The following is a 16,051-nucleotide window of genomic DNA, read 5'->3' as shown; positions in this document are numbered from 1 at the left end:
GTACGTCAAAAAAATTTGGACAGTAGGTGGCATTTTGTAAATTAAGAAAGCAGGAGAGACAGAACAGTAGATTAAAGGGGGGAAGCATGGAGAATCCAATTTTCAGACAGGTGACACACATTTATTCAGTAAGTAGATTGAAAGGAGGCAGAACCAAGTATGTTAGAAATGCAAAAGAAAAGGAGCAAATGTCTTACATTTGCTTTTGTAGCTTAAAGCTGTTCAGATGCATTTGAACAGCTGTCCAAATGTTAGTATTCAACCCCTTAATCATACTAGAGGAAGGTGAATAAATACATTTTAGAAATTTCAGCAAGAAAAAAACCTGATTGAACTTAAGTGAATTGGTAATATGTTATAGCGTAGCGTGCTCTATAATATAGGTAGCTTGGCCATAACCAGGTTGAGATAGGAAATTAGAAGAATGTTTATAGCCATCCCAGTAATGGTAGTCTGGATTGCTATTGAAGTGATGGGGGAAATCCTGATTGGTTTTAAGTATCAACTTGTGAAAAGGACTGTTTGTTCTGGTACTTTGAACAGCTGATAACAAAAGCTTTTGATGGTCAAGAACTGTCACATTTTTTATATTTGAGTCTACTAAACTTCCTAACTTGAGACATTTCATTAATGAGGGTATGCTTATTTATTGAAGTGAAACGCATTTTGTTTTATATTGTTGTATATGCAGTTTTGTTCTGCCCTGGGTTGCATTCTCTAGGGAACATACCATATGAAAACCAGTATTGCTTATGTATCTCCTCTCAAGCTTTTTCTTACAGCTTTCCCTTTACTCTGTTCCTACTTAATCAAGAACTGATTTAACACTAACTTTGATTATAGACTTCTGAAGAGGCAATGTTAAGTGAGAATTGATGTGCATTCAGTGATTAACATTTTCATCCTGAAGGATTACTTTTAGTTGGAATTAAAGTGTCATTTGCATGGTTTGGAAGGGCATTCTCAGGGAAGTCAGGTTATGCCTCAACCAGGACCAAAAGGAGATAGTAGCAGAAGAGCAGCAGCAGGTCAGGCATAGTTAGGTGTTTTTCAGAGGAGCTAAGGAGTGAAGAGTGGAACTTATCCTGTTATCCCTGAAGAAATACGATTGATGAGCAGTGACCGTACAGCTGTCCCTGGCTTTGTGGCAGTACTCCTTCAAGACCTGAAAGCAATGGAGAAGGTACAGGAGAAAGTTCAAAAGAAGACAGTGAATTTTTTGCACATCCTAGAAAACAGAGACTACAATAGGCAGCAAAGAAATTTAATTCTGTTGAGATATAAGACTGAATTTTTTCCCTGGTGGGGAAATTTTTTTTTCTCATATTTTTCTCTGAAAAATCAGGAGTGAAAATATAATTCATTTTGGAGTGGAATTAACTTACTCTGAAGCCAGACTGAAGTAATAAATTATATCTGCAAGTATTTGGGGCCTGGCATTGTGAAACGAGGTATTAGAAATATGTTTCATCAGACCTAATAGCCATAAAAAACCTCTGTTATGCTGTGTTCTTCCCTTTTTTGAGACAAGGCCAATGAGTGAAGAAGAAACGCTGTAAATGGATACGGTGAAAAGGAAAGCACTGGCCCACCACACAGATTAGCAGTGATTTATGTTTTCAAACTGGTAGGAAAAGGAGCTGTAGCAAAAGGTAAGAGTCAGTCTTATTTCACAGACCTTGCAGCCTTCAGCTCGGTGGGAGAGATTTATTTTTATTCCTCCCTTGCATTATCCTTTTCTGGAAAGTCATAGGTTTAAATCACCTGGTAAGAATACTTATTTCTGCTTTCCTGAAGCATTAGTTCCTGCAGTGCCCACAGAGTACATGGCACCTGGCTTGTCTCAGGTTAGCATGCTTCCTATCTGTGTCAGAAAGCCCATGATAAAAACTGTCGCTTGACCAGTGCAGCAGCTCCATCGAGAAAACTTAAGGACTTCGCAAAGGAAATATGCCCTGTCTTGCATGTTTAAGTATCAGGCAGGTTTTACATCTTGTAAACACAGAGTTTTTAATTTGTCTCTGTGGTGGTAAGAAGGATGCATTGGAGCATGGCTTGGTACCCGGCTGGGGTCAGGGACTGGGATGAAGGTAGGTCTTTTGCCTGCATATCTGGGGCGGAAATCAGAGGAGGGAGGGGAGGCTGACTCCTGCTACAAGCAGCAGCGGAGAGGTGAACTTCCTTTATACAGTTTTTAATAAGCTGTTTCTATCAAACCAGGCTGAATATCTTCCACCATAATCCTGGCTAGATCACAGAGATCTCGTGCCCATTGGTTTAAAAACCAGACTAGGGTGACTTTCTGGGTTTCTAATTTGCCTGTGTGCACATAAATGCACTCAAGGCAAAAGAAATCCTGGTTCACCCATGTAGCAGGGCCATGTATGTTGGGGTCGGTCACAGTGTTGAGATGCTCATTAGTATTTGTTCATTAATCTGCTTGGAAACTTTCTTCAGTAAACAGGAGAATGAGAACAGAGTATCTCAGGAAGACATGACATTTCAAATATTTTTCATTTTTTTCCTGTCATAGACTTAATATTTCAGTGTATTCTGTGTTTACAGTATTTTGGCTTGCCCTTAAGGACCTATCAGATAATGTCATTAAAAATTGATTTCCAAGCCAGGATAGAACAGTAAAGAACAATCCAAGCCAATATTCTGTTTATTACTGGATATTACAGGAATCTCGACTTCTGAAATGTTTAATTTTCCATTAAACAAGCTTACACTTGCAAGCATTCATTTTAATTCTTCAAAATTTCTCCTTTTATGTACATAAAAAGCAGATAATAGAAAAAATGACAGAAACTGTCTACCCACCTAAGAATGATAACTATATTGATTTACTTTTTAAATTAATCCGAAGGTGAAAACAGGATTTGGCAAGGCATTAAAAAGAGTTTATATTTTAAATATTTCTAACTTTTTGACATGACTGTGATGCCTATGAGGCAGTAATGACAAAGTCATGAAGAAAATTAACAAAGCCACAAGAGGGACTGGGGAACAGTTTATATAAAGCTTTGGAACTGTTATCCCAAAGTATTTTCTGAATTCTGCTCTCAAGAATGATTTTAAAGTGGTTTTAAAAATGTGAATTTTTATGACCTTCATAGACAACTGCATAGGCTGCATTGGCATAAACCAGTGGTTTTCTGAGCTCAGCTGCTAGTGTGCAAAAATGGACTTATTGGTATGTTCTCCGAAAAAATCTTAGTTGGCCATTGCAACACAACATTTGAAATGATATCACTTGCTTTAATGTTCTTTTCTGGCAATCCAGTTTTATTCAGAGTTTGGAAACCTGAAATTCAGTAGGAAAGAGGGGAGAATACAAAGGACTTGAAAGCTTCATGCATAGTACAGGATCATCTAGAAATACAAACTTGACTAATACAAGCAGTTATGTTAGCCTTAATTAATGTCTTAACTCGTATACATAAACTTGTACGTAGTCTTAAATAAAACTCTGTGTCTTCATTTATATATTGTGATCTCAATGTAAAAGAAGCCTGCCCAATGTACACCTAACCAGAAAAATGTAGATTTTCTTCTGGTATCAAGCATAACTCATTTTCAGCTTCCCTATGTGTCTCTGCAAGGCATTGTGTTGTGTTGTGTTGTGGAGACATAACAAAATTTTTATTTTTAACAAGAAGCGTGCATGGAAATGTAGAAAAAGAAATATTTTCCATTACTTCATCTTTAAGTTTTGAAATTATTACTATAATACTAGGTGACATAAGTCAGGAATGTTGGATGATTACAAAAGAGCAAGCAAAGAAATTGCTAATCATGGAAATATGATTTATTGATCAAATATTTATAAAAATTATATCCATCATGAACTACTATAATAGGTGCTTTCTGAGTGTGGATATTTATAGATCATTGTACTATTATGAAAAAGCCTGCCCTAATTTATTAATCTTGAAGATTATGCTTTACCATAATAAGAATAAATCCAACATTGTCTATTGCTACTTTTTGTGCTACGTTACCATTTAGTAGGCTCAGTCCAGATTGAGAACCTTTTATGCTAAGTGGTGTACTGATAGGGACTGTCAGTGCATTTTGATGATAGATTCACAGAAAGTTAAAAATGTTAGAAATCTCGTGAAATGGAGAGGATAACTCGTGGGGAATGGCTATTAAGTGAGTTAAGGAGAGGGAAAGCCAGGCATGTCGCTGATGCTGGAGGTGGAGATCAGTTCATGGTAAGAGAGGAGGAAGAATCACACCTTGCTGGTTTTAAATGGAGAAGATCACTGCATACTGGTGGTGAGAGGGGGACAGACCTGGGTTGTGGGAAAGGTTGAAGAAAGAGCTGGTGATTGTGGGTGGGAAAGGACATAGGAAAGGAGACAAGTGGGAGGATGTGGCATGGTGTAAGCAAGTGAGGCTATGTTTACATTGTAAATTAAGTCTGAAAAAATCTCATTCCCTTACCTCCACACACCTTGCAATGGAGACAGAGTTCCTCCAGCTCTGTGTGTGCCCGTTGCTCCTCCCAGAGCTGCTGAGGTGCCCCACAAGCTGATGCCAACGCAGGTCTTGTGATGACCGCACTGTGACTTCTGGCACTGACAAGCCAGGTTTTCAGTGTTGCTGTTTCCACTCCAAGGTCTCTGCCTGCTGCTCCAAATTTCTGTGTTCCTCTGTACTTTTTTTTCAAGCCAACACCTTTGTTTCAGAAGTCTCTTCATACTCTGCCCGTTAATGTTTAGTGTGGCTGATGGTCATCTTCCTCTTTAATGTAAACAGTTTTGGGAAAGCACCCTTTCAGAGAGTTTTGTGTATCCCATCCACACACACTATTTACACCCATGTTCCTATTTTAACAGCTGATGTTATCTGGCCCTTTTGCTGTAGATGGACCCTGCTGACACCCCCACAGGTGCAGATGAAGAGTCGGGATTTTAAATGTAGGATGTCGGCACCAGAATTGAACTTGATGATTATTGGGGTGAATATGTAAATATATAAACAACGCAAAATGCAGGGTCTTTAGTGGCAGAGGAACACTGAGAAGTTGGGTAGGAGTTTGTGGAGTTGAGAAAGGGAGGATGATGAGAAACTTTACAGAGATGTGAAGAAAAAAAAGTAAAAAAGAGAAAAATGGATAATAAAGAAGTTAAAGCAAAATTAAAAGAGGAAGATAATGACTAACAGAATATAATGAGTAATGTGGAAATGTAAAGATAAGCAGGTGGTGAGCTGACAAAGAAATTAATGAGAATATGGTCATTTGCAGTTTTACATGCTTACTCATCCCTTTAATACACTAAAACATAAATGGTGTTAATTACTCCATGTTATCTGTAGGTAGACTACAGATAGTGACACTGGTGAAATATATTAAATATTTAATGTGGGCCTGATGGTCTGTTTGGGACAATGCTGTTTTGTACTATTCCCAGGCAAACTTTTCCAAGCTTAATGATGAATGCAAGAGACATTACCAGATCAGTTGTTGAGTCATTTTCCAACTGGCATGAGTGAGCTTTGTAATGTTTCTCATTGTTAAAAATGTCTGACTCCTTAAGATACGTTAAGGGATCTGAAAAATCCACCGAGGAAGAAGATCCTGGTGTGTGTTTGTTTGTTTTTAGTTTGCAAAAAAATTGAGTAAAGCAATTTCCTGATCACCAGAAATGTTGACATACAGCTTTTCTTCAGGCCTGCATCTAGCATTTGCCTAGCCTGACACAGAGAAATTAAGTCTGCTTTATTGTTCTGTACTGCCATTCTGATTGCTGGAGCTCAAAGGTTTTCAGTCCATGGTCAGACCTTAAAGAATGCTGCTCTTGCCATGTTGTGGTCGTTGTTATAGACTTTATGCGTAACAGTTTGTATTTTTTGAGGAAATTAGTTTGGTCTCCTGGTGGCGTTAGCTGAGAAGCATTTTCTGCTGAGGTGATCTTTCTTAAATTATCAATCCCTTAACTTTAAAAACCTCAGTTTTCAGCACCAGAATAACAGGTCCTTTTAACATCTCATTTGAAAACTAATCATGTGTTTTCTTACGCCTTTGGATAGACATGGACTGGAACTTGTGTTTTATGTAAAACAGGTAAAACTAATACATTGCCGTAACCAACCTTCTCTGTTGATAATGTTTAAATACTGTTGTGAAGCAAACTAACAGCTTCCTTAATGCTGAAGAAAGGATTTTGGTGCTATAACATCCTTCATAAAAATTAAAATTACATTAATATTATGCCTGAATAACTGGGATGTTTTTTCCTAAATAATTAGCAGTATTTTCTTGTTGTTTTGAAAAAAAAAAATTAAAAAAATAAATTACCGAGTCCTTGTAAAAATGCATATAGATTTTAAACAGTTTTCAGCAAGACTGGTCTAACCAGAATGATTGCCCCTTCAGGGCCCAAATTAAAATGTACTGTTGTGTTACCAGGTTTCCTCCTTTACATTCCATCCTCTTGGAATGTAAAAAACAGCTTTAATGACTCTGCTACCTGATGTAAAACCAGACTACATAAAGGTTTTCTTAGGACTCCTGAAGTCTGTGCCTTAGCCCAGACTGAGCTCCATTCTACTTGTGACTGCTTCCATGACCTGACTTAGCTTCTTCGCATATTCTCTCAATATCTCTGCAATACAATGAGAGATGCTGTAAAAACATGCCCAGTTTGAAAATTTTGTTTCCTGAGTGTGTGGAGGAATAGTTTGTCATCAGCAACTTAGTAAGTTTTTCCATGTGTACCTCTCTGGCTTTCAGTCTCATCTTTGCTTGAGAAAACAAATCCAGTTCTTCAATATTTCCCTTCAGGTGGTGTTTCCTAAATTTTGCAATTATTGTTTTCCTTTCAGTCTGTGGTATGTCTACAGCTTTCTTCAAACTGCAGTTCCTCCAAACAGACAGATTATTGCAGCAACAAGTTATTTAGAGTTTACCTGATGCAAAAATGGTATGTCTTACTGAACATACAACTCTCTTGTATATCACCTCACCAAGACTTACTTTTTTATGTTATCGTCCATTCTCATTCATGTTATCATTCTTGATACAGTTTCCAGATCGTTTTCTGCATTGCTGCTGCCTCATCAATTGTCTCCATCTCCTTTCTGTAACATTTTAAAATTGTCTATATAAATTCTATTTTGTGTAATGAGGAGCATTTCACCAAATGAAATATTTTCCTAACTTCCTAGGTGCTTGCAACTTTACCCATTCTGTTGACTTTCACAAGCTCTTATCATTGAGCTTTATTTCTTCATCCAAGAGAATATGAAATGGATCTGAGCTGGTATCTTATGATACCCGGCTTGAACTGTGCTCCTTCTTTGGCAATGAACCATTGCTAATTATTTATTCAGCCAGACACATCCTCATCTTAGGTAATTTCATCAAAGTTATATTTCCTTACTTTCTTTATGAGAATCTCTCATTAGGACAGCAGGAAAGACTTTATTAAAGTCAATATATTACATAAGCATTTCCTCCTTACACACTAGACCAGTCAGTCTAGCAAAGAAGAAAATTAAAGATGTTTGACACGATTCCTTTGGGCAAATTAATTTTGGCTGTATTTTATTACTTTTTTAACGTGTATGCTCTTATAAATGGATTTATTGAGTATGAGGTTTGTTTCTTTCTGTGAATCTCAGTTAAGTGGACGGATATATTTCCCAAGGTCTTCTTTACCTCCCTCCCTATTAGTTTGTGAAGCTATAATTAGTGACTGAAAGCAAGATTCAGCTAATTCCTTAAGTATGTAACAGTGAATTTCATCCGGCTTTGCCTATGTAAATCGATGTTAGTTTAATTCATTTTATGCCTCAGCCTTTCTGATTTCATTCCCACTCATACTGTATTTCTTCTGTTCCTTCCTTTTTCCTCCCTTTTCCTGTAACTGTGACCTCCAGATTTCATCATTTTAAGCAAAATCTGTTTGCACTTTCCTATCATAGGATATTTCTATTATTCTGCATAAAACTGAAATAATGGCCCATCATTGCTCTCCTTCTTTAAATATCTCTGTGTGGTGGGTTGACCCTGGCTGGAGGCCAGGTGCCCACCAGAGCCACTCTCTCACTCCCCTCATTCACTAGACAGGGGAGAAAAAGTGTAACGAAACACTTGTGGGTCGAGATAAGGACAGGGAGAGATCACTCACTAATTATCGTCACGAGCAAACCAGACTGAACTTAGAGAGGGAATTCATCTAATTTATTACTAAGCAAAACAGAGTAGAGGAATGAGAAATAAAATCAACTCTTAAAACACCTCCCCCCCCACCCCTCCCATCTTCCCAGGCTCGACTTCACTCCCAGCTTCAGCCTCGCCCCCTCAGCGGCACAGGGGGACGGGGAATGGGGGTTACGGTCAGTTCATCTCACGGTGTTTCTGCCGCTTCTTCATCCTCAGGGGGAGGACTCCTCTCATCGTTCCCCTGCTCCAGCATGGAGTCCCTCTCACGGGGTGCAGACCTTCAGGAGCAAACTGCTCCAGCGTGGGGTCCCCCACGGGGTCACAAGTCCTGCCAGCAAACCTGCCCTGGCGTGGGCTCCCCTCTGCACGGGTCCACCGGTCCGGCCAGGATCTTGCTCCAGCTTGGGCTTCTCACGGGCCACAGCCTCCTTCAGGTGCCTCCACCTGCTCTGGCGTGGGGTCCTCCACGGGCTGCAGGTGGAATCTCTACACCCCCTCATCCTTCCTCCATGGGCTGCAGGGGGACAGCCTGCTTCACCATGGACTTCACCACGGGCTGCAGGGGGATCTCTGCTCCGGCGCCTGGAGCACCTCCTCCCCCTCCTTCTTCACTGACCTTGGTGTCTGCAGAGTTTCTTACATCTTCTCACTCCTCTCTCTGGCTGCAAAAGCTCTCTCTCTCTAAGTGTTTTATTTTCCTTCTTAAATATGTTATCACAGAGGCGCTGATTGGCTTGGCCTTGGCCAGCGGCGGGCCCGTCTTGGAGCTGGCTGGCATTGGCTCCATCAGACACAGGGGAAGCTTCCAGCAGCTTCTCACAGAAGCCACCCCTGTAGCCCCCCCACTACCAAAACCTTGCCACGCAAACCCAACACACTCTGCTTCTTGAAACAGTATGTTGTCTCAACTCCTTCCTATATACTTTGTGCTCTCTGACATATTATTTTATGAAAAAAACCTCAGAGCTCTTGTCTTATTATCTTTATCTGCTTTTGACAATTTCTGTTCTTCCTTATCTTGACAATTTTCTGTAAATTTGCTTCATAATTTGGTCCCTATAGTGGTCATTTAATAAAGCTACTTAATAAAGGCCCTATATCTTTCCAGCCTTTTTACTTGACACAATTTGTCTGCATATTTATTTCTGATATTTATTTGTCTCTTTTGGGCCTTTAGCTTCAGCTGGAAGTAAGAGTTAGAACACTTCCTGTGTCGCTGGTTGCTTCACTGCTCTGAGGATTGTGTCTGGCAGTGCCATCAGTGAGCACAGGTGAGCCGCAGCAAGCAGAGAGCTGATCACGTGCCTCAGGCAGAAGAACATTTTTTGACCACTATCTTGCACTGGCTTCTCCTAGCAGAAGTGAGTTGTGAATTCTCTCACCAGCAGGAATCACTTTGGGATCTCGGTGGATAGAGGACTTGCACTGAAGGTAGAACACTGTCTGACATGTGAGTAGGCAGTGGCCGGTCTTACACAACTGCTGATGCAACTGCAGCCTTCACTAGATAGCTAATTGCCTCAATCCTGCACATGTTTGTGTTCATCTTGTTGATTAAGTCCTTTGTTCCAGAAAGTTTCACACTCAAACCATGCCCTCCTGCTGCTCTCCTGAACTATGGAGTGACTTCCTTGGCAGATATCTCCCAGACTGCATGATGCTTCTGTCCAACTTTCTTTGGCAGGAATACAGTCTGGTTATTAGCACCAGGGTGGATGTCCCCAGGGTCAAGATTATTTTGTGGGCTAAGACTTACCAGATTCAGACTGAAAAGGACATATTGGTCTTGACATAATTTTATTTTCCACCTACTCTGATTCTTCTCCTCTGTAGCATCTGAAATAGTGATGGAAAAACCTGCTTCTGAGACTATTATCAATAGGTGACTTTAACGGGCAAATTCAGTTTGTCTCCCCGCTTCATTAGAGTACTTCTACACAGTCAGATTAGTATGACATCAAGACCATAGTAATGCCTTACCATACCTTTTAGTACACATTACAAACTAGTGTGTGGTAAAGCTAACTTAACAGGCGGAGAACTAGATCAGGGCTGCAGGACTGAGTATAAGCAAAATGGGAGAGCCAGGGCTGTAGTCAAAAGACTGAGAAGACTACATGGTCGTTACTGTGTCTTAGCTGTTAGGAATCAGCCCTGAGAGGAAGCCCAGTAGCAGCAACTTCTCCTTTGTTCTAGTGCAAAGAAATTAATTTAAATAATTGTCAAAGGAGGTTGAAATTAAGCTGTTTGACGTGGCCATGAATGAACAGCTCACACGGGCACTAGAGCCATGAATTACCGCCTCTCATTCAAGCATGGAACGTGACTCCAACTCAGCTTAGCATGGGCTAACATACCAAATGCAAATTTGTATCTGTTGTGCTGGTAAATAAGCTGTGAACAAATTCAGGGATGAATGCAAAATGAATTAACTATGCTGAAGAATCTCTAGAGAAGTGTCCGGTTTAGTTTCTGTTATGAAATTAAGTGAAATCCAAACTAGTAAACAAACTGCATGGATTACATACATTGTAAATTCTTCATGTTTAAATCTTTAAAAGTACACCTGCTGTTCTGCAAGTGTTCATTTAAAATAAGAGGTGTGGGGGGTTTTTTTGTTTGTTTTGGTGTTGGTGTTGGGTTTTTTTTTTTCCATACAGTAAACTCTCCTTATTTTGTATAGTGAATACTCACAGAATAAAGAGTGACTGGATGAAGTGGATTGCTGTCATCACTGTCCCAAGATGTTGTATAGATCCTGAACAGATCCATTAATGTGGTTATTTTTTAGGCTGCAGCACAGATGTTTGAAACTTCCATCTAAAGCACTTTTCTGAGATTGCCAAGTATGCATTTATAGAAACTTGCAGACTGGTTTGGTAAAAGGGATTGATTTCATTATATCCCTAATTTTTCCTGATTATCCTTTGATGGTGTTTCTTTACTAAGTAAAGATGTGGTTCTGCAAATAATTGTGCCCATGGGTAGTCATTATAATGAAATCAGTGACACTGCACATAAGAAAACACTGTACTTGACAGTTGGGGTTTCACATTATCAGTCTGTAGAAGGTAGACAATCTACCCAACACTGATTTGGATTGAACACAGAGTTATTTTTAATTCCATTCTTCTGCTAATTAAAAGTAAAACATTAAGACTTCTGCACTACATGGAGAGATAATCAAATTACATTTACATCAAAAAGATCATATTTGTAAGGATTTAGAATGTAAATCAACCTGGACTTAATAATTTTTTCTCTTTATGGGAATGCAGTCAAAAGTTTGAGTAAGTGTGGTATACAAACCTGTTGATGCATTTCTCAAGATAGTATTTCTTTATAGCTAATATTTTAATTTTAAAGCTTTATCATGTAACTTTACAGAAGCTTTAGTCCAACTGCTGAGACAGATGCTACATATCTCTTAAGACTGATGCTGCTCAGTGTGAAGACCAATTGAGAAATAGTCTGTAGACTGTCGTTAAAGTTATCTTTATCATTTACATGGTGCAGATATATAATGTCAGATGATATATTGCAGAAGGAAACCGAATATTACAATTTCAAAGTATGCTGGAAATTTAAAAACTGTAAATGGCTTTAGAGATTGTTCACTGCTCCAAAAGCAAGAATCAATTATTTCAGATCCTCTTTTATATAAAAATTTGCAACTGAACAAAGCAGGCAAATGACAATTAGGAATGGTCCAATGATTGTATATTCATTTCTTTATTATTTCTAAATAAATACTGGTTTGTTTAAATTTATACATTAATGGGTTTTACAAACAAGAAGGGATTACTGTATTTACCTGTGCTGACTTCATGTTTGCTAGAGTACATAAAATAACTCAGAATAAATCTCTGCTTCAAATCCAGTAATATTTGTTAGATAAATAATATCTTTTAGGAAAAAAATGGTTAAATGATCAGTGATAGAGATTTTACATACTTTTTGTAAATTATTTTAATGCTTAATTACTTTCATTGTTAAGACAACTCTAGTGCTATTTTCTCTAATTTAAACTTAATTCGACCCACTTCTATAACTTAGATTGAAATACTTGCCTTTTTAAGTTTTTGTCTCTTTCTTAGGCATTGTAAACTGTGTGCTAGGAACTCTTTAAACGGGCTCTATTTCTATATAGATTGCACTCCCGAAGTTTTGCTTGTAAGGCATTCATTCACTTATATGCATGGATTTTCTCTCCATTTTATAGCTGGTTTTCAAAATCTTCCTTGGATGATGAACACCTGGTTGGACTGCAGTGTTCTCATGCTGATCTCACCAGTGCCAAACACAGAGGTGTATCACTTTTATATCTACTTAAGATTCCCTTGTTATACATCCAAAAATGTAATTTACTCCTTTTAGGTACAATATTGTTGTTTGGCTGGTTATCCCTCATGATACCTATGCAAGGCTACATGTGTATATGTACCTTGATCTATTTATTTAAGAGCTCAACAAAAAAATCTAGATTTCTGACATTTATTCACTCAAACAAAATGAAACTAATATGGCTTAGTTCAAATTATCTGACCTGATATAAAAATACCTAATCACTGGATCAGAAGGTATTCTGGGTTTGACCTCACAGTGTCTTCTTTTTATATTTTACCAGTTAAATATCTACTAGGATAGAAACCAATTCCAGTTTACGGCTCCCATGCTAATGTCTCAATCTCCGAGTTAAATAACTATTTTCAAACTTAGCCCAGTGACTATTTCAGTACTCAGCAAAGGAGTGACTGAAGATCTACTTTGTGATTGTCATATGGCATGACAATTAGGACACTTCCATAAGGTATCTGAGACCCCTTCCATAAATCAATCAGGGAGTAGCTTTGAACACTTGCAAACTGTAATGATCAGGCATGGATTAAACTGCATTGATTGTTCTCAGAACTTTATGAAATCTTCTATCATTTCAATTATGTGAATCTTTTGACCAGATTTGAATAATCAAAATCACAATTAAAATTAATTTATTAATTAAAAGCAAATACGTGCTTACCAATGAATAATTCCAATTCAACTTATCAGGCTTCTAACTCTAGGTGACAGTCAACAGAGATTTATTACACACAGTGTTATTGGACTCCCTTATGGTGTCTACCTTGGTATCCTCCAAAGGATCTAGGTTTTATTGCAATACTGTACAATGCTTAAAAGAAGTATTCATCTTCCTCATCAGATTTGCAATACAACAGAGAGACTTTACACTCCAAACCACATGGATCCTGTCTCTCTGTAGTTCCCTGCACCAGACATTCTTAATTTCCTGCTTACAGGGATCCTTCTGTCTGGGCCTCAGCTCTTCAAATGTTACCTCTTTTTGGTCACCATGGGGTATCTCAAAACTCCATAAGGTTTCACCACAAAGACCATGAAAGATATATTTATTCCTCCTATTGCTCAGTCTGTTACTGATCTGGTTCCCTTGGAAAAGAATTTTCAGAAGGAGGAATAGCAGATGCCAGTATATTTGTCAGCACCAGCTGAGCCATCCATCCTTTAATCACAGTCTTTTATCCCAGATGATTAGAAATCCTTCCAAAATCTTATGAGAAAAGTCGGTTGACATCTATGTGGAAGCAGTCCAGGAAAATCCTTACAGTGTTGGATATATTGCACACAGCTGTGCCTGGATGGATAGCTTTACCCATCAGTGAAGAATTGTTGGACATGGTGAAAGTCCTTTGGCAAGCAGCAGCTTCTTTACCTCCAATCTCCAAGAGAACAAATTGTCATTAGTGTGGGCCTTCACGTAAGCAGTTTGTTACTTGTTCTCTGCTGGACTTTCTGGTGGTAGAAGCAGTAAGCAAAAAGTCTGAACAGCAGTAGTTTTAATCTCTTCCATATGTAAAAGTTCAACTGTAATTGTTCTATAAACCCCAACATAGGATTCCCAGACCTCCTTTACAGACTAATTTAATTAGGACCTGAGGGAATTTTAAGTCCTTTATTAATGATGCTCGGCTTGTAAACAGAACATCACCGAAGACACTTTGTGCTGATTCAGTAGATTCTCACATCCATTGCAACAAGTGTCAGGCATTCTTCAGCATTTGAAACAGTTCTTTGAGGACTGCAGTTTTTACTGAAAAAAACCCCCAACCCACGAAGCTTTACACTTTACCTTAAAGATTCCAGTGTAATGGTAAGGATATCAGAAGTCAGATCTCCATCATCAAGAGGCAATTGGGAACACGATGTCAGAAATATCTTAGGCTGTGCATCTGTCCTTGTGTGAGCGATGCTTCAGTCCCTTAATCACCTTTGTGGCCCTTCGCTGGACTCCTGGAGCAGTCCTGTTCCATCAGTGTGGAAGTGTCAAGCACCTACTCAGCTTAGTAACGTAAGTACCCGTTCCTGTGGACTGTGTTCCATTGTGTCAGTTACCAGATATTAACTATGTCAACGATACAGCTCCATATGAAATGCTGCTGGGAAAGTGATAAATAGCTCTTACAAGGACTACTAATTACATAACAATTTTATGAAAATCCAGAATGTTCCAGTATTACCAAACCTGGACTTTGACTGGACAGATCCAAATTGCATCAAGAAATACCATGTGTACAACGTCAGATCCAAACAGGGACATATTTTGTTTGGCGTACTTTTTTGCAAATATACAAACAATGTTTTGTGGTACGTAAAACTCTCTTTGGTCCCAAACCTCCCTCTCACAGCATGAAACAGGTTGCAGCTTCACAAATCTAGATTTAATTTTTTGTAGGTTTAACTAGGTAAAAGAGTCTTTCCACGTGCTGTCAAATGTAGAAAGAGTGATTTGTGGGGTTTTTGTTTGTTTTTAATTTGTTCAATGTTCAGTATGTAAATTAAAGCTAGGCAAAATTGTGACAGTCTTTTTTTTCTCTAAAGTGGTCATTAAACATGACTACTGGTTTGCAGTTTCAACAACAAGAATCTTGCCTCCTTGGAATCTTGTAACAGAGGTCCGTTTTATGTAATTTAAGATTTGTCAATGCAATTTTTTTTGGTATTTCAGGCTTCCAGTTAAAAATGTTCCTAATTTGAGCAGAAACTGACAAAATTATAGATGTAGGAATATAAAATTGCCCTTTAGGATAAAAAAGCTATAAATCTGCAAGACTAAAAGTTAAAAGCTATTGTTAGAAATCGATAAATCAGGCTTAGAAATGTGCACTTCATTTTGCCTAACATGCATTTAATAACTTTGAGCAGTTCTTTCTATTTTCTGCTTTGAGAATATTTGACTTCTTTCAGACATTTGGTCTCAATGTTTCTGCTGAGCTGTGAGGAGGATTAGTATAAGATTTTCAAAGGTACAAAGAAACATGTTCCTTAAGGATCTTTGAAAATGTTTCCTTAAAATTGTTTGTTAGAACAATGAATTTCAAGATGCTGAAAAATGTTACAGGATTTAATACTGGCATAAGATACAAGCTGTGAAGAAGCAGATACAAGAGAGCCAACAGGCTTTTGGAATGAAAACCTGGGAGGCATAGGAACGCTGAGGTTTTAAAATGTGTCTTTAGTCTTGACAGATCTCCTGGAGGCAATTGAAATGTTTGCAGGCAGAACATTATTTGTGGGTACTCGATTAGAAACATGTGGATAGCCATATGGTAGAACATCAACAAGGTATAGGAGTGATGCCCTGTTGACCATGAGCGAAGAGAATGAATCTACAGAAAATTAAATGTGGTAAATATGTTCATATAAAGGAGTTACTTCCTTGGCCCTCATTTAATCTCTGAGACCTCTAGGATTACCTCAGTGAGAGCTGTAGTCCTGGAATAGCAGAGGAAGCTGACAGGAGATTTCTGTGCGGACCTTCTGACTGCTGAATTTACTTCACATTTCCTTCCAAAATAA

At 38.4% G+C, this 16,051-nt stretch overlaps 1 protein-coding gene across 9 annotated transcripts in view; it reads left to right on the top strand.

Moving 5' to 3' along the window:
* The window catches only part of PDE1A (phosphodiesterase 1A), a 163,346-nt gene that overhangs the window by 44,085 nt on the left and 103,210 nt on the right, over window positions 1–16,051 (top strand). Inside the window, exon 1 of one of the 9 annotated variants that reach the window (XM_054829578.1) lies at window positions 9,611–9,629. The exons of 7 other annotated variants lie outside the window; for them this stretch is intronic. The gene's annotated coding sequence lies outside the window, so the exon portion shown is untranslated. Of the gene's footprint in view, window positions 1–9,610; window positions 9,630–14,420; window positions 14,544–16,051 lie in introns of those variants that run through there. One more of the 9 variants, XM_054829583.1, reaches the window with a different exon arrangement.

This window comes from Grus americana, chromosome 6 (assembly GCF_028858705.1).
Source record: "Grus americana isolate bGruAme1 chromosome 6, bGruAme1.mat, whole genome shotgun sequence".
NCBI lineage: Eukaryota > Metazoa > Chordata > Aves > Gruiformes > Gruidae > Grus > Grus americana.
This window is presented reverse-complemented; position numbering and strand designations above follow the sequence as displayed.